Source organism: Octopus sinensis, linkage group LG4, assembly GCF_006345805.1.
Source record: "Octopus sinensis linkage group LG4, ASM634580v1, whole genome shotgun sequence".
NCBI classification, from domain to species: Eukaryota; Metazoa; Mollusca; class Cephalopoda; order Octopoda; family Octopodidae; genus Octopus; species Octopus sinensis.
The window spans coordinates 53,330,304-53,357,338 of record NC_043000.1 but is presented as its reverse complement, the minus strand read 5'-3'; the positions used below and the strand labels follow the sequence as shown (position 1 = coordinate 53,357,338).

At 34.4% G+C, this 27,035-nt stretch overlaps 1 long non-coding RNA gene across 1 annotated transcript; it reads left to right on the top strand.

Moving 5' to 3' along the window:
- Nucleotides 1–494: 494 nt before the first annotated feature.
- LOC118763235 lies at nt 495–25,391 on the top strand. Its single transcript, XR_004998985.1, has 3 exons — nt 495–687; nt 9,619–9,623; nt 25,380–25,391. It is a non-coding gene; the product is annotated as an uncharacterized LOC118763235 (long non-coding RNA).
- Nucleotides 25,392–27,035: the final 1,644 nt, after the last annotated feature.

The window sequence follows — 27,035 nt, the reverse complement described above, 5'->3', positions numbered from 1 at the left end:
TGGCTACAACCACTGCCTCCAGATGACCTCGGAATCTCCTGCAACTCTTCTGACGGTCGCCTTGTATAAGTTGGTGAATGCTGCCACAATCCTCGCCTTCAGTTCATTTTTTTGGTGTTACAAGGAGTTTTGTTGGTCTCTCCCTCAACTGCGCCCCATACATGATAATCAAGGGGTGTTGCAATCTGGGGAGTTAAACGGTCAGATGTTAGGGGGTGATGTGGTCGCAGATATTGTATGACAGCTATGCCTGGGTTCTCCTGGTTGTGTGGTATGTTGCAGAGTCCAGTTGCTAGATATGGAGGTCTTCCAGCAGCCACCTTCTTGACCCAGGGCATCAGTACCTACTCCAGGCACTTGATGTAGGCCTCCGTGTTGAGTGTGATGCCAAGTGGGAAGATGAATGGAGGCATAACGTCGTCATCACTCGTGATCACTGCAAATACTATGATGTTGACTGGATGTTTCTTTTTTATCAGTCTATGTACATGTCCTCAGATTGACACCCAAACACTCTGAAATGTTCGTATTGGAGCTTCCGGTCCGAATGCCAAGCAGTACAGCATGTCGTTTCCAAATTTCTGGCAGAATGAATTGGGTCATGGTGCTGTGTCTCTCACAGACAGTGTCCAACTGTCCATACTATACTGTTTAGTCAACAAAATTTAAAAACAGGAATGCGTGTGCGTGAAATAAAAAATATAAAATGGTGACAATTTACCTATGGCACCCTGTATATATATATATATATATATAAAGAATCCGAACCGTTAAGATTTTAATTAAATCTCTTAACTAAATCTCTAACGTATTTATCACTACAAATTGTGAAAAACAATGAACACATATGCTCTTGTATATGCATTTCTGGAACTTTCATTTTAACTTTGTGGTAACTATCTCTGCTTGTCATGCGGGAAACCGGGATCCAATTCTTTGCAATAAAGGCTTCATTAATTTTGAATTTAGATATTTCATGCAGCACACTCTGCCTTTTCATTGTTTACTTTGGTGCAACACTTTAGGTTTCAGAATTATTGATAGTTGGGTGATATATTAAGTGCAGTAGAATGTGCAGAATCAGTAGAACTCTTGATAAAATGCCCTACAGCAATCATTTATGATCCTTTATGTTTTGATTTCAAATCTTTCCGATGATAGGTCTGTATTGCATCTTTCCGAGGCTAATATAAGTGAGAACCATTCAAGCGTAAAATCGATTATATTCTTCCCAAAAAAATATGGCGTGCCCATATGACAGAGATTAATGTCTAGAATAATAAAACGCATTTTCTTTGATAACTAGAGTTATGAGTATACATAAAGAAAGATATATGAATGGTCTTGAGGATTTCATATTTCTTTTGTTTGATATCGTATATTTACAAATGATTAATTATCCATCACTTAGATGTCCAACACGTATAACAAATATGATTATACGGAAAGCTAATTAACGAAGACACAAGGTATCACACAATCGACCAAAATGTGAGTAGTTCGCGTCTAATCATCAACACAACTGTGTCATTGCTCAAATGTTTACATGTGAATGATGCACTTTCAAATCGCAGTTAATAAGATAACTGGGCAGTATTGTTTAATACTAAAAACTTTACACATTAATTGTTGTCTGTAATGACGCGATTAGCTCTTTTCCTGTATAATCTCTAAAACTTTGTTTTGTTAAGCTCTAGAAGTGCTGGTTTATTCTAGTTGAAAATATTCTATACATTTCACACTGGAGAATTCATTTGTGATGATGAAATTTTAATGATGCATGATTAGTTAGTTTTCAAAAATGCCATTAGTTTTACTGATGTTGCTTTCAACTAATATAAAGGGATAAGATTTAAATATTAAATTTGTGTAAAATTTGTGTAAAATCGACCGAGTTATTTGTGTGTCTGAGTCTGTGTCCGAATGTACGCTCTATGTGAATACCTTGATTCTTTGAGTGGCATTTATATATGAAATAATGAAGATTGGCTCCAACTTACATTCCAAACACTTCAGGATGCTGAATGATAACCTTCTACACTACAAAGCTGGCAACCTTAATTATGATTAGTTGGAGATTATTATGTCTATATCTGAACTCGAGCTGTTTCATGTCCCTTTTGGATATTGAATCAATTGTTATTCTTAGCGCCAAGAGAGCAGTGGTCCTCGAGTTCGAAACGGGACTGTTTGACGGTACGTCGCTCAGTTACTTTTTAAAATATTATTTCTGAATTTCTTACAAATTTCTTAAAGGGAGAAATCCAAATAGTTCCATTCCTTGGACAGTACCTCCTTATTTTAAATTGAAAATATTTCTAGAAACTCGGTCGATTTTACACAAATTTAATATTTAAATCTTATCCCTTTATATTAGTTGAAAGCAACATCAGTAAAACTAATGGCATTTTTGAAAACTAACTAATCATGCATCATTAAAATTTCATCATCACAAATGAATTCTCCAGTGTGAAATGTATAGAATATTTTCAACTAGAATAAACCAGCACTTCTAGAGCTTAACAAAACAAAGTTTTAGAGATTATACAGGAAAAGAGCTAATCGCGTCATTACAGACAACAATTAATGTGTAAAGTATATATATATATATATATATATATATATATATATATATATATATATGTGTATGTATGTTTGTATGTATGAATATCAGCGCGTGTCTATTTGTATAAAGATCTACATACAGGAAAATACAACATAGCTATATGTAGAGTTTAAATGAGTCTCGGTAGGTTTCGGCGATGAATGTTCAAACAGTCCGATAAGGGAGTAAATTTACGTGTAAGTGACTGAGTATACTTCAGAGACGTGTACGTTTAAAACAATTCTCAGCAGAAATCCATACGACACTGTGAAACGAGACTGAGATGTAGACTTAATTTATAAACCATCCGATGTACTTCCAACCATTTTTCACTGTTAAGAAGTGAGTAGACTCAGGAATTAAGTAAGAGAAGTTTATTCACGGTATTGTATAGTATAATCGAAACCGGTACTAATGATTGTGAAACCGAATAGTTTACTATTCACTCAATATGTTATTCTCTCAGATCATATGTTACAAGTTGTACTGATATAGAATGAATATCTGCATGAGTCACTCTTTTAAGATCTGTACCTATTCACTATATCATTTCAAATATATTTAGATGTTTAAATGTAGTTATATTTCAATTACTGCTATTTAGCAAAATTATGCCCTAAGAATTTGTCCATTAGCAAAATGAAACATTATATCATGACACTATTTATAATGAATCTCTAAATTAAACTAAAGTATAATATAATCGTAGCATAACAAAAGTAAAAATAGCAATTGGTATAAAATTGCATCAATGACTTGAACTTGAATAAGTGGTTTCACATGAATGGGAATAAATTAAAAATAAAATTAGCGTGCAGAAATGGAATAGTCCAGATGGATAATAAAAAATTAAATTAAAGAAAAGACTATTGTCTATAAAGTATACAATGTAGAGAAAAAAGATTTGAACACATGGAGGAAAGCACCTTCGAAAAGTGTCTTGGTGCGACTATGAAAGTTATCTAATCAGAGGCGGTAAATTCGCCGCAATACAAGCAAGGTTCGAGTCAATGGAGTACTCGACTCGAACTTGCAAAGTGGAAATATTTTATTTTTACCTTTATATCTGGGACGTAGGACATCCCGGATAAAAATTTAAAATGCCCCACCCCCACCCCAGAAGTAGAGGTAGGCTGGATTGTAGCTACACTTCTATACAAGAGGGAGGACACGATACAATTGATCGAAATTACAAGAGACGGGCTAACAATTCCAGTCTATTATATATTTTTAGTATTGTTATCACTAGCGATATCAAGATATAACTTTGTATTTTATATTTTATGCGTAGATGTATATATATAGATGTACATGTAATATGTACACATATATATACACATATATACATGCACTAGCACTATGACCCGGCAACGACGGGTCTTTAATGCTAGTAAATATATAAATGTACATGATTTCATATCTATCTATCAATCTATGTATCTATTTATGTACCTGTCTGTCTGTCTAATGCATATTTTATTTCTTTCAGACTTTGGACTGTGGGTATGTTGGAGCAGCACTTTAAAGTGTTTAGTCGAATAAATCGTTCCTCTATATGCATACGTATAAATATATACATATATGCATAATGCATACATGTATAGATATATATATACATGCATACATACATACATGCATACATCCATACATATATATATAAATATGTATCCATATATACATACATACGTATATATACATATGTATATATATATATATAATATATATATATATATATATATATATATATATATATATATATATATAGTGAGAACTTACAAAAAACAAAAGACGAAGACGGGTGTGTAAGCAACAAAGAGATGTATTAGTTTAACGCTCGGGAAGTGAGAAAGTATTTTACGTTTTGAGCCTACGCTCTTCGATAGAAGGTACACAAAAATAAACAGGAAGAGAAAATAGAAAAAGATTTAATGGCTAACGATCTATCATGGCGAATGCCGGACAGAGGGGTCACACAGGAAAGCAAGGAACAAAGGAAGGTAATAGAGTAGTGGTGATCTCAACACGAAGGTGCGCGTGTGTGTGTGTATGTGACAGCGTATATGTCCCTGTGTTGAATCCATAAGGAATAGAGTGCTGTCTTTCTACAGGAACTGTTGGTTCATGAGCAGCCTTCAACGTTTTCTACCCAACAGGGCTTTCCAACTCAATATTTACATGACACTATTTATAGTATTATTAGTACTTTGAGAGAGTTGAATCTTCCAGCAAAAATATTTAAGAAAGCTCTTGCAAAACCACTGCAAATGCTTTTCCAGAGCTCCGCTGAATGCGGTACATTTCCTCAAATGTTAAGGGAGAGAATAATCTGCCCTGTCTTCAAAGGAGGAAGCAGAGCAGATGCTATAAACTACAGTCCTATCTCTGTGACCTCATATGTTAGCATATCATATGTCAGAAAAAGACTGACCACGTTCCTAGAAGAAAATGACTTGCTTAAGGACACGCAACGTGGCTTCTGTCCTAGAAGGAGCTGCCTAAAACAGCTACAAGAGCTCTTCGCGTGGATACTAAATCACCAGCTCAACTATTCAAGTGTGGGTGTGATATATCTCGACTTTGGCAAGGCCTTTGACAAAGTCAATCATGGCATGATATGTCGCAAATTGAGTGACCTCGGTATCACTGGTAGATTGAGGGAGTGACTGCATGATTTGCTCAAGTGCAGAAATCAGGCTATCACAGCAAATGGTGCTCTCTCTGAAGTAACACCAATCCTCAGGGGAGTCTCTCAGGGATTAGTGCTGGGCCCACAACTGTTTGTGGTTTCTTTCACGAATATGCCCTTGGCTATAGCGTCATCCTCGCCCACTAGCTACGCCGACGATCCAAAAGTATCGCAGCCGATCAAGGATCCTACTGATATCCTAATACTGCAGAATGACCTGAACGCAATGTATAAGTGGGCTGATGAGAATAACATGTAGTTTAATACCGCAAAATTTCAAGCACTCCGCTATCAACACCAAAACAAACAACAACTGAATTACTCGGGACAAGTAGGCAAGGCAATCCCAGAGGTAGAGTCGATGCTCGACTTGGAAATCCTCAAGAGAGACGACGCAACTTTCCATGTGCACACTGCTCAGATGGCCGGGTGGCAGGCTGGATCTTGAGATCCTTCAGGACCAGGAACAGAAACACAATGCTACTATTTTGCAGAATCATTGTCCTCAGTCATCTGGACCACTGCTCCCAACTATGGTCACCGTTGAGAGTAAAACTAATTGTGGAAATAGAAGTGATCCAGCATCACTTCACAAAGAAGATGGACTACTGGGAGAGGTTACAGGAACTGGGACGCCATTCCCTGGAGAGGAAACGTGAGAGATATGGAAACTAATGGAGAGTCTAGCTCCAAATTTCGGAATCGAAAGCTACAACCATCCCCGAACTGAACGGCACTGCACTGTACCAAATGTCCCATCTCCTCCATCGAGATACAAATCCAATATTGTAATAGTTTGAGATTCAAGGGGCAACAAATTTTTAATGCTCTACAACATACCATCAGGATACTGCGAAATGTGGACATGGAAGTCTTCAAAAAAACGTCAAGACAGTTTTTTTTTTATCAGCAATACTATATGAACCGACATCGCGGTAGAAGGCACAATGAAAAACAACAAGTGTCCAAGTCGCCACTTAATCAGAAGCAATACTGGAAAAATCCCCGGATAGTAAAGGCGGTGCACCAGCATGGCATCAGCATTTGTCTGAAACCCATAAAAAGGAGTCAATTAAAAAGTGATATATATATATATATATATATATATATATATATGTATGTATGTATGTATATGTGTGTATGTGTTTTATTCTTTTATTCTTTTATTTGCTTCTGTTATTTGACTGCAGCTATGCTGGAGCACCGCCTTTAGTCAAACAAATCGACCCCAGGACTTATTGTTTGTAAGCCTAGTACTTATTCTATCGTTCTATTTTACCGAACCGCTATATTACGGGGACGTAAACACAGCAGTATCGGTTGTCAAGCGATGGTGGGGGGACAAACACTGACACACAAACATATATATATATATATATATATATATATACACACACACTCACGCACACACACATATACTAGGATGGGTTTCTTTCAGTTTCCGTCTACCAAATCCGGTCACAAGGATTTGGTCTGCTCGAAGCTATATTAGAAGACACTGGCCCAAGGTGCCACGCAGTGGAACCGAACCCAGAACTATGTGGTTGGTAAGCAAGCTACTTACCACACAGCCATTTCTGCGCCTATATATATATACGCACACATACATATATGCATATATATATATATATTATATATATATATATATATATATATATATATATATATATATATATGTATATATATATATATATATATATATTATATATATATATATATATTATATATATATATATATTATATATATATACTGTATGGGCAGGGAGAACAGATGGACATTTGTCTAGATTTCAGATTGTATTTGAAATAACTAATTAGAATGAGTGAAAAATGCGATAACTCTCGAGCATATCAACTGCAGGAAATGTGTCTGGGTTAGTAGTACATTGATTCAGAAATAATTCAATAAAGCTCGACATATTTCATTTGCAGACGTACAAGGCTTTGCTTTCATGCGAAAGGAAATGACAACTTACTAACACGTGTACACACATAAGCACACACAAAATGAACACACAGATTCTATATGCACGCATATGCATTCAAATACTCACACACATATTATCACGCACTTATACAGACACATGCAGAAAGACACACAAGTGACTCCATAAATCAAATGAAATAACAACGTGAAGTGGAATAGTTCTCAAGTAAAAGAGTTATGTGATAATAGGAATTAATTTTTAAAAGAATGAAAGTAAGAGGGAATCAGAGAAAGAAAATGTGAGAAACCAAAGAGAGGAGAAAAAAGTATTGTATTTTTTTATTGACATAAAATCTAATGAAATTCTGGCTAGCCTTAAAGACTTGGAAACATTGAATAATTCAACTCGCAGTAAAATAGTGACGTTCGAGCGATATTTATATTTTCTCTCAACTGTTTATTAGAAATTTAGCAACGTTTGCATCGATTATGTAATGGAAGCTACTATCAAAAGATTTAAAGCGATATAAACGACTTAGGAAATCGAAGTAGATGCAGTGCTTGGCCAGACGAAATGGTACACTGAAGTACGAAAGAATAAAATGTTACAACGAAATTGAAAAAAAGGTCAATAATATAGATTTCTAATATTGGCACAAGGCATTTTACTTTAGATTTACCCAAGATTTTAACTGATAAATGTTTTATTGACCCTAGCACGATAAAAGACGAAGTCATACTAACATCTTCAGGAGGCAACTTTTCTGTCACTCAACTTCAGTGTTTTATTTGTAATTATAGTATTGACCTTGGGAAAAGGCAAGCAATTTCATATTTTTTTCCATTATTATCTTTAATAATTCAATATTAAAGATTTCTAGCATAGGCACGAGATTACACATTTCGTCCCCATTATTTAACAGGTGTTTACTTTACCCATGGTAAAATACTTAAAGTCAGATTCGTAAAACAATCAATAATAATGATCTTCTTTCACCAGGAGTAGAACTAAAATGTGTAAGAATGAACAGTGGTTCAAATGATTACTATAACGTCACTGATATTGCGGAACTGTAGTCGATTATAATTACCTCACAATTTAAGGCTCTTAATTTTTCACTCTGCAAGGAAGAAAGTCAAGAGCGAACTGGGATTTATATTTCGAAAGCAAGAGTATGAAATTAAAATCAAGCGAGATATTTTCTCCAATCCCTTCTGGTTAACAACTACACGTATAATAATAATTACAGTAGTAATGATCAGTTAATAATATTAATGCTAATAGAATAGTTGTCATCATTATATGCTATGTTCTGCCAGCACCATTGTGAGTGACTGCGTTTCCCCAATACAATAGACTAGAAGAAATTGTCTTCGAGAAAAATAATATTGTTAGAAGTTCACCACGTCTTTCTGGTAGTGCATCCGATTCTGAGTGTGTGAGTGAGAAAGTGAGAAAAATTGGACCCCGGTGTATTTTATCGACGCTGGAATGAAGAATATGAGAGTTAAACTTAGTGGGATTTGAACTGAGGACGCGAAACACCTGAATAAATATTCTTTTCTACTCTCGGCACAAGGCCCGAAATTTTGGGGGCGGGGGCCAGTCGATTAGATCGACTCTAGTACGCAACTGGTACTTAATTTATCGACCCCGGAAGGATGAAAGGCAAGGTCGACCTCGACGGAATTTGAACACCTGAATAAATATTGCAACGAATTTATCCTATGCCCTAATGCTTCTGCTTTAGACTACCGTAAAAATGAAAATAATTTTGGAATATTCTCTAAAATTTATATATGTTCTCTACAAAAGTTGTTCACGCACAGTATATACCACTAAACTATCTCCGATGTCAGAAAACTCATTTCAACACAGTTCAACTAGTAGAAGGTTGAAAGCATTTGCTAACATTCTACATACCAACGTGCACTCGTAATCTGTTCGTGACAAAGTTTCGTCAAAGAGAAAGAGCGTATAAAGGATATTTGTTTAAGCACAGGTTCTTACCGCCAAATAAACCCTATAATTTGTTAGCTAATATAATATGATTGTAATATAGTTCCATTATATGTTCTCTTGCGTTATTTATGTTATCTATCTTAGGAATTATTGAATTACTTTTTGTAAGAAAACTTTCCGTGAGCTTTTTCTTCTCTTGCTACACATTGTGACTTCTCACAGAATAAATTTTAAAGGATTCCTTTCCTTGCAGATACATAGGATTAGTATGTCCATTTCAATTATACTATGTTCAAGAAAACAATTCAATTACATAGCACTCATATCCGTTTCTAGTCTAGGCACAAGGCCCAAAATTTTGGGGGAGGGGATCAGTCGATTAGATCGACCTCAGTACGCAACTGATACTTAACTTATCGACCCCGAAAGAATGAAAGGCAAAGTCAACCTCGGCGGATTTTGAACTCAGAACGTAACATAACACGAAATACTGCGACGCATTTCGCTCGGCGTGCTAAAGTTTCTTATTTATTTATTACCCAAAAGGGGCTAAACATAGAGGGAACAAACAAGGACAGACAAAAGGATTAAGTCGATTATATCGACCCCAGTGCATAAATGGTACTTATATAATCGACCCCGAAAGGATGAAAGACAATGTCGACCTCGGCGGAATTTGAACTCAGCACGTAGCGGCAGACGAAATACCTATTTCTTTACTATCCACAAGGGGCTAAACACAGAGAGGACAACAAAGAACAGACAAACGGATTAAGTCGATTATATCGACCCCAGCGCGTAATTGGTACTTATTTAATCGACCCCGAAAGGATGAAAGGCAAAGTCAACCTCGGTGGAATTTGAATTCAGAGCGTAACGGCAGACGAAATACTTCGACGCATTTCGCTCAGCGTGTTAACGTTTCTTAATTATTTATTACCCACAAGGAGCTAAACATAGAGGGATCAAACAAGGACAGACAAAAGTATTAAGTCGATTGCATCCACCCCTGTGCGTAACTGCTATTTAAATTATCGACCCCGAAAGGATGAATGGCAAAGTCGACCTCGGCGGAATTTGAACTCAGAACGTAACGGTAGACGAGATACCTATTTCTTTATTACCCACAAGAGGCGAAACTCAGAGAAGACAAACAAGGACAGACAAACGGATTAAGTCGATTATATCGACCCCAGTGCGTAACTGGTACTTACTTTATCGACCCCGAAAGGATGAAAGGCAGAGTCGACCTCGGTGGAATTTGAACTCAGAACGCAACGGCAGACGAAATACTTCGACGCACTTCGCCCCGGCGTGCTAATGCTTCTGCCAGCTCGCCGCCATAATTACATACCTGTTATATCGCTGAATCGAAACATTCATTTATGAAATTTCGTTCATTTCGAAATAATTTCTTCTATTTTTCCTTCAGTGAAGATACGCTGGGTGTTTTTAGTTTCACTATATTTAAAACAACAATTTGAATGACAAAGTAGATAGAGCGTCAAGCAAGTAACTTTTATGTATTCACAAGTTTGCAGTCCATCGGAAATCAAAAATTCGCCAGAATTTCTATCACATTTATCGTTCTGTCGTTGACAAAAAAAAAAGAAAAATGACTGGTTAAATAGTGTTGGCAGGCAGATCATAATTGTTAACTATCATTAGTAATACTAGAGGTTAAAAAAAATTAATATTATGGAAATCTATCTATCTATCTATCTATCTATCTATCTATCTATCTATCTATCTATCTATCTATCTATCTATCTATCTCTCTCTCTCTCTCTCTCTCTCTCTCTCTATATATATATATATATATATATATATATATCTTTCTATCTATCTCTTTGTCTGTCTCTCTCTCTCTCTCTCACTATATATATATATATACCAATGCAGTATTGAGCATTCATTCACACTGTTCACCCCTATCGTCTCTCTCCTCCTCCTCTCTCTCTCTCTGTATATACGAGTGTCGGCTGAAGAGGACATAGACAGAAACAGATACTCTCATGCAACATGAGCTAATGAGATTTATTTTAAATACAATCCCTTTTGTGGTCCACACACCTCTTCCATTGTGGTTGCAGTGCTTGGATCCCTGTGGCAAAGATGCCAAAACATTCATCAACATCAGATATGATGTCATCATCACTGCAATACTGGTTCCTAGCCTAGTAATTTTTTTCCTGTTGCGAAACAGATGATACTCAGATGGGATTACATCATGAGACCAGGTAAGAAAGAGCATTTCTTCTGCATTAATTGTCTTTTTGTCGCTGGCTCAGAGTGATGAAGCCAACTCTAATCCTGAGTTAGAAAACATTTAAGGAAACCAACTCGATCTGCCTCAAATAATGTCAGATTTTACCGTGACGTGATAATCTTGGTTGCGCTTTCGATCAGTTATCATAAAACGTAATGCCCCTCGAGCAGAAACTTCTGTCATGCTAAATGCATAGTGCAGAATATCCTGAAATCTTTCATGGGACATGGTAATAGCAATATCTATTTGATTTTTTTGTCAATCACCTGTCATCCCTCACCATGTGATGGCAGCAGCAGGATGTGCAGACTTTGCGTCATCTTTAAATTCTCCTTCCATCTAAAATTCAGCTATATAAGTTGTTGAAGCTGGAGCGTCACCCCCTAATGTAGCAACCATGTCAGTATGAATGTCATTTTTCTGCAGGTACTTAGTAAGACTACGTTACCAAATGTTGTCTATTTTCATGAGAAGTCATTACTCGTTACATTTGAAGTGGCCTTTTAACAGTCAGATGTCAGTTTACCTGGGAAGAAACAATGCAGAGAAAAGATAGAATTGATGTAAGGACGATTTCACAGTTCTAGCATCAGGCCTGCATAGTCAGCCTATGGACCGTTCAACCCACACTCGTGTGCGTGTGTGTGTATGTGTATATACATAAATATAGTAAATGTAGTTAAGATGGATTACATCATGTTCTTTTCATCTCTATATCCATAGAATATGTATTACATTTCTGAATGTAGGAGTGGCTGTGTGGTATGTAGCTTGCTTACGAACCACATGGTTCCAGGTTCAGTCCCACTGCGTAGTACCTTGGGCAAGTGTCTTCTACAATAGCCTCGGGCCGACCAAATCCTTGTGAGTGGATTTGGTAGAAGGAAACTGAAAGAAGCTCGTCGTACATATATATATATATATGTATGTATGTATGTTATATGTGTGTGTGTGTGTGTTTCTGTGTCTGTGTTTGTCCCCCCAACATCGCTTGACAACCGATGCTTGTGTGTTTACATCCCCGTAACTTAGCGGTTCGGCAAAAGAGACTGATAGAATAAGTACTAGGCTTACAAAGAATAAGTCCTGGGGTCGATGTGCTCGACTAAAGGCGCTGCTCCAGCATGGCCGCAGTCAAATGACTGAAACAAGTAAAAGAGTAAGAGAGTAAATCATATTCGAGAATGAAGATATATAGTTTGGAATCATGAAGTTTTAAGAGTCTGGATGAATGCCTGTTGCAGAGTCGGACGCAATGTTTGTCAAAATATCCAACGTTTCTACAATTTTACCACCTGTCTTGGCTGTATTCAAACACAAAATGAACAATATTTAGATTTTAGAAATACTGTTATATGTGTAGTAAATTCTGATATTTTGGGCATATCAATTTCATATATGTGTGTAAAAAGAATTACGTAGGTGCTTTGTTCAAACGAAAACGTTGATGTTCTTCGTTTCTTTTACGCAAATAAATAACATCAAGACATGTTACTTGATTTCTCTTTTCAGCTTTGACAAAATTATTCTTAATTACTTGTGTCACAGATAAGACGAACAATAATATTTTCTTTTCGAAAACTCCAAAATCTTTGAAACGATTTTGAGTGGATTGAATCAACTTCGGTATAGAGTGCGAATCAATTTAATTACATTTTGAATAGGTTGTTGACTCGTGTAGTTTTAGCGAGAAGCATTCAGTGCATCAACATGTGTTTTCGTCTTGTTGTAATTTGATTAAACCTTGCGTGATGAGTAGTATTACCCTGTATTATTTGAGATATGGTGGAAGCTTGTAGCTGATTTTTGACTTGCTAAATACGCCAGCCTGTCATTCCTCTTAACATAACGTATTTGTTTTGGTGCAGACACACCTTTAACAAGCAATTGAAGACGTATCGTCTTGGTACACTCTCTGGATAAAAATTGATGTAACAGGTAATACGCCTTTGATCATACTTTGTCCAACCCGAGTTAAACACATAGCAAACGATAACGACATTAGATACGTATTTCACTGACAAGAAGATATAAATGGCAGCTCATATCCATTACTGAAATATATACCACATATAATATCACACTTCACGACAAAATTTAACAATTTCTTGAATTGTTTGGTAAAGTGGTGTCTGTACCAAAACAAATACATCATCGTACTGCATGAAAAAAATTAGCAGCTAAGAAATATTAACAATATCCCATATAAGGAGGAATTTCAATCTTCAATAAAGTTTCAATCTCTTCAATATATATGGTACAGCACATATGGTTGTATGTAAGGGCCATTTGAAAAATATTATGATAAACAGGAATCAGTGTACAGACATGCTTTCCATTCGCTTAACTACAAATAACTTTCAAGTAAGTATTGATATGTACCAGGTTGAGTCGAAAGCTTTTTCGGGTTTTCACTAATAAGTTTTGGCAACTTGTATCTCATGTTATATTACTTATTTGATACAAGTTGTCCTATCGATGCTAAATTGTTCATTTTTATTTCCATATGTAACATATAAACATTAATTGTTTACCCTTTATTTTAACTTCGATAATGTATATTGAAAAATTGCAATTAGAGCCTTTTAGTCTACCTGTGGTGAATAGGAGTGAGTATAAGGTCAACGGGGAAAGAATTGAATGATGTGGAAGGTCCATGAACTGTCAAGGAGGATGACTCCAACCTCGAAGACAAATTTCAGAGAGATCTTCTGATGTGGAAAAGGAGGCCTTGCTTCCTTGAAGAACAGCTAAGCACATGACTTCATAATGTTTATCAGTGCTCAGTCATTCATAAAGTATCCTCAATCGAAACCTCCATTTTGAACAGTCGATGTTGAGAATCTCGTCATGAACTGACCAATGACTAGGCTCAGTGTCGTATGAACATTTGAAACCGACTGCTGACAAATTCTCGAAACGACCGTTTATGGCGTCAAATTGTAATTGGGGAGGAAAAATGGATCTATTTGGCGAAAACAAATCAGTGGCTTCGTTCCGGCTGAGCTTCAGTACCTGCTGTCAAACAAGGGCGGTTTGAACAGAGGGTCATGTTGTGTGTTTGGTGGAATTTAGAAGGGGTACTGCATGTTGAGCTTTTCCCAAATGGTCATGCTTTCAACTATAACTTCTGTGGTTAACAACTGCCGCGAGTACCAGGCACTGGTAAATCGAGAACTTGCTCTACTAGACTATTTCAATTCCCCAATACACATTGCCAATGTGTCCAACTTCAAACTTGAGGGACTGGAAGTTGTTGCTTCACCCTTTTTACAGTCCAGACAGTGAACATCAGATTATCAGATTTTTCTAGTCATGACTAATTTTCTGCACGGACGGAGATTAAAAAATGTGGATGAAGTTGAAAATGGATGCATGGAGATTTCGCCTTCAAAACTATCAAAATGGTATAAGCATGGAATTGGGCGTCTGGTACAACGATGGCAACATACAATAGAAAATTATGAGATACATTTTGATGAATAAACGCTATTCATATGTAATTTGTTTGAACTTTAACTAAAGTTTGAAAAACGAAAAACATTTGAATCCACCTGGTATATAGCAAGTTCATCGATAATATTTGTTTCTCTCATTCGTGTTCATATTTTGGTAGAAAGAAATCATATGCTTGGACTAATCAGTTTAATTACAGTCAATGGAGTATCAAAACAAATTAATCACAACTGTTAATAAGGCATGCTGAAGTGAAATCCCAGATAAAAGGTAGATTGTTCAGCATTGTAACCAAGTGGCAATATATATCTAAATATAGTAAGTAGTGCTATATATGAAGATCAAAAATCTAATGTAGACCACGAACGTTATTCATAAATTTAAGAATATTCGCAAATATTGCGATATGATTCGGGTTGACAACGAAAACGTGGTTTTCATGATATGGACTATAAATATAACAGTATTCTCAACAATATTAATTAATCATAATGAAAAATTATCAGCATTGTTTAAGTATAAAGCTTGATTAATTTCATGGTTACATGTAAACATACATAAGTTAAATGCATATATAAAAGCATGTGAACTTATGTCAATCAATTAATCAATGCATCAATCTCTCATTTACATATGTATACATGTGCATTCACACACATATACAGACACGCGTGCACACACCCGTAAGTGTGGGTATTTGTGTTCGTGTGTGCGTGTGTGCGAGCGTGCGTATCTACGTACGAATGCATGTATTATGATTGATGATATTCCCCACATATTCATTAATTTTATAAGATTTATGCCTTAGTTAACGTGGGATTGCGAGGCAACAATTTTAGGTAAAATAGCAACATACTGAAAATAAATTAGAGTTAATATTTTGGAAACAACTGTTCCATTTGCAATGTTTCTTGTAATTTAACATACTATAAGCAACGTTAATATTCGCAGCAGCCACCTACATCGTAAAATGTAGGTGGTTAAATAACGATTAATATGTATATCTTATATATGTGGTGTACTTATGTATGTCATTGTTCAGTTTTATTTCAAGATTTGCCAAAAGCGAAAGAGCAAGTTTCTAACCTAGATCCAAACCCGTCATGTGTGTGGGTGTTGTTTTAGTGTCTGTGTTTGTGCACCCATCCTATCATCGCTTGACAACCGGTTGGTAGGTTTACGTTCCCGTAACTTAACGGTTCAGCAAAGACGACTGATAGAATAAGTATTAGGCTTATGTATGTATGTATGTATGTATGTATGTATGTATGTATGTATGTATGTATGTATGTATGTATTTATGTATGTATGTATGTATGTGTGTATGCATAGAATATAAATTATAGGGTGGATATATTATTTCAACAGTTATCTATAAGATGTCGATCGTTTCGCAGCCAACATCATGGAATAATAATTTATTTTAATGTATAATCATTTATTTTGCATGTCTGCACTAAAGTGTATGTTATAAATTGTATAGTGCAATATTGTACATTTTACAAGCTAATGTGGTTATAGAAGGCTAGCTCTTAAGATCAACAGAATATCATTTTTGCATCCATTTTGCAACTCCAGTACCCACACGCACAAACAAATACATAGGGATAAATATCATATCTATTCAATTGCATTGATTCATTGAGTGAAATGTAGAATGAGACATTTGAAGAAGTACGATAATCACTTTGTGGATACGAAGATGCATTCTCTCATTAGATATTTCAGTAGTTGGGAAATGGCAATATCATCTCAAGGTACAATCTAAAACAATATAGAAGCCGACGCTAATTAGGGAGCATAATCTGCGACATATAGTGGACAATATTTACAAAAGTATTTTAAATGAATAAATATGTTGGAATATCGTCAATTTCTACAATCAACTTGACTATTACGATAAAAATAAAGAGGAAAAATGAGACAAAATTTCCTTTTATCTCGCTTGATTATAACAGTTATTTATCTCTAGTAAAATATGTTGAGCATTAAACACATCTTGATTACTTGGCGCATTTACTCTTAATCAACGATGTAAAAAAGATCTGTCCAGCTTCTATATATTAACGCTATCTGCCGAAACGTTATAATAGCTGATTAGTGATTTCTACATAAGCTTTCATTTTGATAGAGCTATTAATATCCATCGTAAATGAACTGTGTCATAAACCCGCATTGTCTTTCCGCATGAATTGGAAATCTCTGAAGATAATGAAGGAAAGAATATCTATGATATAGTTCATTGTATATAAAATAATAAATAACAGAAATATCGTTCGAGATTTAAGGTTTTCCAATGTCTACAGTGAGACCATGCAGTATTTCAAAGCATTTAATATCATAATATTCAAAATACAAGAAGGCGGCGAGCAGGCAGAAACGTTAGCACGCCGGACGAAATGCTTAGCTGTATTTCGTCTGTCTTTACATTTTGAATTCAAATTCTGCCGAGGCCGACTTAGCCTTTCATCCTTTCGGAGTCGATAAATTAAGTACCAGTTGCATACTGGAGTCGATCTAATCGACTGGCCCCCTCCCCCAAAATTTCGGGCCTTGTGCCTAGAGTAGAAAATATTCAAAATATCGGACTCTCAGTATTTACCAAATTTACTCCGTTAAATTATTTCAGAAAGCCAAGATTGAAACAGATTCTCTCAGGTTTTAAAATGGAAGAATTCCTGTCCTGTTGAAATATGAATATATGAAGTAAATTGGGGAACGAGTTCAAGTTTGATGCTTACTCGATCCTCTGTTGATGACATGTCATCTAGGTTTCCATATTATTTTATTCTTTTACTACTTGTTTAAATCATTTGACTGCGGCCAGTGGTTGGGATTATAGGAACTTTGGTCAAAAATATATTAGTAGAAAAATTAAAACATTCGGAAATATTTTAAAATGTGTTAGAAAAATTATTACAAATTAATCGTGAGATTAGAATCGGCTGCCTTTTAAAAAAATATTTTTGAAAATTTTTAATGTTTTCATCAGAATTAAGCGATTACATATAACAGGTAATATGGAAGATATTTTTCATTATCATGAAATAAAAATCACTCATTAAAAAAGCATCGGTAATATACTTCAAGTATACATACTGGTTATACCATAATTAACTGCGTAAGTATCTGTCAAGAACTAGCATCCATTCAATTGTTCTGGTCGTGTGCCTTAGTCAAAAACAGTTATTAGATGAACATTGGGTAGTGAGAATAGGAAACGAAAAATAACCTGTGGTACTGAGTTATTTTCTTTAGGCATCTGCAACCCAACTGTTTCATAATCAATTTTTCCCATCGCCATTCATAAAATAAGCACCAATAAAAGTATTTGACACAGCAAGTCAACTATATTTTGCGTATAAAATTTGAGGCATGGTACAATATCAGAAAAATTATTAGTTTTACTCTTACTAATAAAGAAGAGGAAACATTAAATTCTGTATTCAAAATTGGGTACTCCACAACCATTCACAGAATTGTCATAGCGATACTCGAATATTCCGTATTGATGGCATTGTTTACCATCTCTTTATATATGCTTACGTAGGTAATCTAGACACACATATGTATAGTGAAAATATAGGAAAACAGATATATTGTAAGTGAGAATATCTTTCAGGTGGTTTTCAGTAACTTTAAAATATTTTGCTAAATGAGATGCAGTCAAATAATTGTGAGTGTGTTTATGCATTTAAGACAAAAAAGGTGTTGTGGAAGGTATAGTGAATCGTTATTCAATCTTTCCGTCTGGAATATGTATATTATAACCAAGACGAGGATCACGCAATTAATCCATTTGAATCCTGCCATATACAGACTGCTTCTATCTTTAAATCATATTGAAATGTTTAATTTGTATAAGATGCTGTTGATTTGATGCTCGGATAACTATTATGTAAATTGATGTTTCCATTGTGCGAAAAACTGTCAAATGTGTCCTAACTTGTAAAGAATTTTAACTCTTTTGTTGAATGATGAAAATATTAATATTTGGATTATATTCGATGTATTGCGATTAATATTGGATATAATGAATGATTTATATTTGTGATGGATATTTCTTTCCTCGAATTTGCCTCTATTTTCTCATTTAAAAGGATTAAAATAAACAGAGATGGTCTGATAATATAGCTGGAAATATATTTCATTTAAAAAATGATTTGTCCTTATCATTTTCATACCACAATAAGTTATTTCAAAATAGGAGAGATTAATTTTTGATGTATATATGCATACCGATATTTTCTTCTATAAAAACAGATGATTTTAAAATGAAGTGAAATGATATTTCATTTGAAAATAATTTGTTCTTTTAATTTTAAAATAACCATAGGATATTTTAATGCAAAAGTTAGTCGATATGAAATTCCATTGCATTTAATATGTTTTTCTACGAATGTGTATTTGTGCAAAAATGTTTCGACAAAATTATTTTCAAAAAAAATGCCGGCTATGAATGTGCACGCACTCGCCTCACGCAGGCATGCACACACCCACGCACACACACACATGCATAGACACGTAAACACACACACACACACATAAACACACACATTCACATACACACACACACACACACACACACATATATATGTATATATATTCAGGTAAATGTATACATGCTTCGGTTTAGGATTACCAGTGTAAAATGGTATAATATCTTACGCTGATCTATGACCGCAGGGTATCTTGGCCGTGCAAGAAAGTTCGATAAAGATTGAAATATGCACTTTGGCCGAGATGATAAACTAAAATAGAAGGTCGTACTTACCCCGATCTCGGTCTAATCCCTGAAATTATTAAAAGTATACGTGTAGCGTATTAACATGATCAGCGGGAAAATTGTCACATTCTTTTCAATATATGAAACTTCATTTAAATAACTTTGTTTTGAAGTGCTGCAGTTATTGTGTTTGTATAGAAGGAAATGTACTGGAATAACTAAATTGTATCAATAGTAACTAAATATATTTAATCAAAGATGAATGAAAGTAAAACTGATATTAGCAGCATTTGAAATTATACCATTAAAGTAACATAGTTACTCTGTACGCGATGATGATACTAACTTTTTTTTGGTTTTGCAGTTGTATTTTTTAAAACCATTAATTTAAATCAGGATATTGTTTTCAAATTGTTTTCAGTTTATCCCTTTGTCAAATATATTTTGCCTCTTTTTATAAAAATAAGAATCTGTTAAGAAGTACATGACCTTCTTCTAGTTGATCAAGTGCAACTGATTGCAAATTCTGGCAATATAAATACATTTTCCGCCATTTACAAGCGTGCTTCTTCCCAAGTAACTTTCGTTGCTTTTTACTTTTCTTTGTATCATTTTTGTTTCCATGGGCTTTCAATATTCTCGATTCATTTTCTGGCAAAAAAAAGAATCTGTTCAGATAAATATTGACAAGACTTTTGTAATGACACATCCTGCGCATGAATATCTGTCATGAATATGTATTACGTCAATTCTGAAGCCATTCATGTAGCATCAATAATGCAAATGAAACAAAAGAGTGCGCTTGAAGTAAGCAATATGAATCTTTCCGTAAAGTTACCTACGTAAACTAAAATATGCATATGAAAAGGAAGCAATCACTTTTGTTTTTGGCATGTTATTAATATTTTTTTCCTCTTAACGTATTTATTTGAAGCCATCGTCTATTGTTCCATCACTCATATATCTCGGTAAAAATTTTCGAATAATTTGTATCTAAGTAAAGCGGAAAGAATTTTCAACAATGTCGGATATCTTTGTATAAATGTCATGGCAAATAATGGTTCGAATAAACATCAGATACATAGTTTAGACAATACTGCCTCTTTTTTGTTATCTAGGATCTGAGGTTGAGGACGCATATGCATTCCGAACACATCATTAATTTTATGCAAATGGATATTTAACAAGTATTCTTTTCACTCACAAAATAATTACACATCAATATCAAAATGTTATTAGATTATTACTATTGTATCCTGAATTATTGTCTCTTAATATAAGTTTGGGCGCGTTGTTCTTAAATCTTTTCAAACAATCACTTTATTAATGATATTACCGGAAGTAGATGCATACGTATTATGCAGGCAATACCATACTATAATTTAGTGCGTGAACCGAATGGTACAGTACGAATTCAGAATTAAGAAAAGAATTTCATGTCTGGAAAGCAACAGTTTGGAACATTAAATATATTGTATCTATGTGTGTCTCATATTTCTGTTAAGCAGTAAGGAATTGATATACTGAGGGGCATCTTCTGTAAGCGAATTTTATTTCTAGATTGTTATGATTACATTCCTGATGTAGTCTACAACTAAGCAACCGAATTAATTACCACGTATTCAGGTTCTTACATAGCATATAATAATTTACTAAGTATCTTCAAAAGAAATATAGATAATTCTGATTGTTATCAATGTAACGCTCAAACATTTTGCGGAGTTTAACCGAAACATATGTAGCAATTAATGAGATCTAATAATGAAGATCTTAGTCACTAGCTCCATATGGCAGAAACTACCGTTCGTTACGTTACAGCCACGACCATCAAACTGTTTAATATCTAAAAATGTAATATGCTAGATTCCTTTCTTTCTTAAAATTGTAAACATTGTTTTGATTCATGTCGGTGTGGTCTTTGTAATAGATCGAACCATCAGGTAGAAGATCTGATATTGAATTGTAATGATTCATGTGGCGTTGCAGAATGATGTTGTCTGATAAAAGCAAAAAATCTCACAGCTGAAACGATTTATGATTTCTTTTTCTGGTTTTATATTTAACATAGATCTTTCAAGAGTATTAAAGGTTTTATCGCTATTTATGTTGTTACAAAATACCTTTTAAGATTAAAAACAGTTCACTGACATAATTACTTCATCACTCATTTCTTCACAGACTCGCTGCTAAGTAATTACCGGGACTTTTAGAATATTAGTTAAAAGTTCATATACACTCGAAGTCAACGAGTGTTTAGCGATGCGTGAAACATTTGGCTGAAAAAGATTATACTGAATTTAGTTTTCTCTCCGAAATTGCTTTTAGCCTCCGGCATTCCAGCACCAGTGATATTAGATACCGTGATACATATGGAATTCTCCGGCCATCTTTAAAATTGTTTGTAAGCACAACTGTAACATTCTGTTCCTCAATATATTTGAAAGAAATACTTCGCACATCATTTTAACGGACTAATGCTTGGACTGCTAAAATGTTAAATACATTTAGTTCACTATAAAATTAATAAAGACACTAATTAGTTGAATAATTAATGAAAACTGCCAAAACCAATTAAAGCAAAAAAATTTTGTAGTTTTGAAATCGCGGAGATTTCGAACAGGGTACGAGATAGGGTCCATTTCATATCGTATAAATAACATAATTTAGATTGAATGGCTTCAACTGAAATTAAAACTGTTCTGCTTTCTGTCCGCTGTCATTTCCTACTATATGATTTTAACTTTATTAAGTAATCTAATTATATTACTCGTAAATACAATGTTTCTCTTTGCGAAGAGGACCTGTCATTAGAGCGTGCTGAAGGGATGTAACATTGTGCCGTCCATAAAGTAAGGAGGAATCTCACGAGGCCAATGCACGCGCTACTCAACATTGAAAATAAACTTCCTTTTAACAAGGCACAAAGTATATCGTAGAAAATGGAAACTATTATCGATTAAACGGCCGTGAAGTTGACGCTGTCTAACTCACAGGTCAGGTCTGATCGAGCAGAGAAATGATAGATGATGTTCCTCTAGATGTTTACTGTATATTCTCAAATATAGAGTGCAGCTAGGAATTTATTGTCAAAAGTATCCTTCGTGATTTAAGAGAATGGGTGAAAGTTTACAAAAATTTGGCTACTATTTCTAGAAGTTGAAGCCAGCAAATACGAGCTCTCTTGTATTTATTTACTCAAACCACAACAGAGAAGACTAAGTCTATGCAGGGTATGAAATCAGAAGTGGGGAAACACTAAAAATGAAAAATGCTCACATTGTATAGTTATTTCTGTATCATTGCAAATTTGTCTCCTACTTTTAAAATAATGTATGCAACGAAACTGAACGACAATACTTTAAATAAAATAACTCCAAAGTAAACATCTTACCTGTCATTGCATGTGTTTTAAGTTTACAGGTTTTTAAATCATTAAAACATGCTAAGTTACATTATGGATGTGCTAATGGGAAAAGGTTGTATGTCTTCAAAACGGTTAATCAATTATACATAACTCTGTGCTTTAAGAAACAAGAATATTACTAAAAATAATAAACAAAATTCGAAACGTGCGTCTTTAGATGCCAACAGTGAAATGCAGGTAATTTCACTAACCTGGTCACGAGTTGCCGTCGACCAAATCGTTCACTGTACAGTCACCCGGATATAATGACGTCTACGCGTGTACATGAGAGATAGAGAGATAGCGATAGAAAGAGAGCTACAGAGATAAAGAGCAAATAAGTATAAGTAATTATAAGAATGTGCCTGTGATAATGAGTCAAAGTAGGTAATATGCATATTTTCTCTTAACTGCAGCACATGTATATATATATATATATATATAATATATATATATATACATACACACACACACACACACACATATATATATATATATATATAACATAGAAGTATGTTAATAATTTAAGCAAACTCAGAGAGGTATTAATGAAAACTGAAATGTCACATTGATTCTGATTTTACTGTTGTTCTTGTCGTCACGTAAAATTATGCTTCTTGACAATAAAAGAAATTTAAGCAAATCATGGAAAAATATCATTAAATAAATGCATAAACAAATAAATATATTCATATATTGCATTCTTTTGTGGAAGCCTTCTAGGCAGTTCTGACAACTTCATTTCCATCATCTGTTTAGGATATATTTTGATAATATTCCTATAGTATTTTGCTGTATAACCTGCGGGAGAAATCGAGTGAGATTAGAAAGATGTACTGCATCAAAGGTAACAAACCAAGCTACATACTACTTTCTGCCTCATTCGTCATAATAATGATGATGATGATGATGATGATGATGATGAAGGTGAGGGTGGTGGTGGTAGTGGTGGTGGTAGTGGTGGTGGTTGTGGTGATGGTGATGATGAGGATGAGGATAAAAATATGCCTGTATTTCTTTCGCTTTTCTATCATCATATTGAACGTATGTTATGGAATATTGGTTTTCCTTCCCTTTTGAAGGGCATGAAGTCAGAGATTTTGCAAGAGAAATATATGCAGTTTGCGTTTTATATCTATGCATTTCTTCGTAACATAAGCAGCATCAGTGAATTGAATTCACCTCAAAGTGGAATTTGAAATATTTTCTTGGATTGGGATCATTAAGTTCTTACCATTTCTTAAAGTGAATATTGCAGTCGTCAAATTTAATGCAACGACGCAATATTTTCGGAGAAAAAATACATAATGTATTAATATGAAATGCATAAATATATGACTTTATACCCTTCCAAATGATATCATACGTTTCATAAGGTTATAGAAATGCTCAGGAAAAACGCGCCCGTTATATATAATTTTTAAAAACTTTTGTATACTGTTTTTGTCCCTTCCTTGTATACTTCCGTGTATACCTACACGCTTTATTTTTTTTTACTTTTTTATAATTATTTTATCATTTCATTATATGTAAACCACAGCGCTTTATGTCTGTCATTGCATTATTTCTCTCATCCTTCGCTCGGGAGGTAAATAAATGAAATCGTTATTATTATTATTATTATTATTATTATTATTATTATTATTATTATTATTATTATTATCATCATTATCATCATTATTATTATTATTATTATTATTATTATTATTATTATTATCATCATTATCATCATTATTATTATTATTATTATTATTATTATTATTATCATCATTATCATTATTATTATTATTATTATTATTATTATTATTATTATTATTATTATTAAGGGGGTGAACTGGCAGAATCGTTAGTACGCTGAACAAAATGCTTAGTGGTATTTCACCCATCGCTATGTACTGAGTTCAAATTCCGCAAAGGTCGACTTTACCTTTCATCCTTTCGGGTATCGATAAATTGAGGACTGGGGGTCAATGTAATCGACTATCAACACTACTCCACATTTCAAGCTTTGTGCCAGTAGTACAAATTATTATTATTATTATTATTATTATTATTATTATTATTATTATATTATTATTATTAATATTATTATTATTATTATTATCATTATCATCATCATCATCATCATCATCATCATCATCATCATCATCATCATTATTATAATCATTATGATTGCGTTTCCGCAGCTTCTAACGCTGGAGATGTACTAGGTTGTCTGCTGTTCATTACTAGTGAACTAAGGTAACACCTTATTCGAGTACCTTCCGGAGCATTCGAGCAGTGCTGTTTTCTGCAATTGCTCCACCCTTATTGCGGCCCGTATTTGTTCCATGTACTTCTCAAGATTTGTACTCACTGTTCCCAGAGCTCCGACAATTATTGGTACCACTACCACCTTTTTATCCACCACAACTGCTTTACTCGCCAAAATAACCTGTCAAACCTATCAACTTTTCTTTCTTCCTTATCGCATACCCTGTTGTCAGCTGGGCATGCTATATCTATGATCATGTATAGTTTACTTTCTTTCTCAATTAACACTATGTCTGGCTTCCTATTTTCTATCTCATTGTCGAACTGAAGCATAGAATCCCAAAGGATCTTTGCAGTTTTATTTGCGATGATGCCTTCGGGGTTGTTGTCGTACCAATATCTTTTTCTGTCAAGCTCATACCGGTTGCAAAGTGTCCAATGGACAAGCCTGGCTATATCGTCGTGGCGTCTTTTATATTCCTTCTGGGCTAGTGGCGTATATTGGTTGGTAATATGCCATGCGGTTTCACAGATTCTGCACTTATCACTTTCTGATGTGTTGTCTACTCTGTATTTTATGTAGTTTGTTCTTAGTACTTGTTCTTGGGCAGCACAGATTTGAGCCTGCGGTTCCGATTTTCAATCATTTTCTTTTTCTCTGTATGTCTTATCTTCAACATCTCTATGAAATTTTCCATGCATTCTTTTCTTTACCCATCTATTTTCAGTTTCATTCGTTTTCACTTGCTTGTACAGTGCTTTATCTTTGCAATCATTCATCTTACACCAACCTGACCTTCTTACTTCTAGTAATAGTGGTTCTGTGGCAGTTTTTCCTTACCATGCTATGTTGTTTTCTTCTGCTCTAATGCTGTGTTCGCATCCAATAAGTCCTCTTCCTCCGCTATTATTATTATTATATTATTATTATTATTATTATTATTATTATTATTATTATTATATTATTATTATTATTATTGAGGCAGCGAGTTAACAGAATCGTTAGCACGCTAGACAAAATGATTAGCGGTATTTCACCCGTCGCTACGTACTGAGTTCAAATTCCGCCGCGGTCCACTTTGCCTTGCATCCTTTTCGGGTCGATTAATTAAGTTGTTGTAAAGTACTGGAGTCGATGTGATCGATTGTCCCTCTCCCCACAAACATCCAGACAATGTGCCTATAGTAGGAATGATTATTATTATCATTGTTGTTGTTGTTGTTGTTGTTATACAGCATTTATATTTTTTTATCACGTGCATTAACTTAACTACCGAGAGCAGATCTGTGTACCTTGGGTCTGCACTGTGGTTTGTTTTGGTGTTATTACTTTCACTGTACTGAATGTGCATGACGTAGAAAGCAAGGTGAAATGTCTCTAATGATATATTAACAGAACTATAACGAGCCTCGATATAGGATCTTTATTATCGTTCTTTTTCCTTCTCTGTTAATAGTTTTACTTTCTCTCTTAAGTACGGTACTGTGTATAAAGAGTGTTGCAAATTTAGTGTACATATTTTTAATTTACCTATCCCGAAATTACAAAGTTCATAGTATCGACCAAAAACAAAAGAAAAGTAGTTGATGAAAGTATAAACAATACAAAACTAGGAAAAGAATAATGAAACTGCAAGAAAAGAAGGCTATTTCAGTGCAAATTCACACTGTAACGGAAAACATTAGCCGAAATTTATTTATTTTTCTAGTGAGCACATTCATCCCAACTGATGTAGATTCGTTAAAT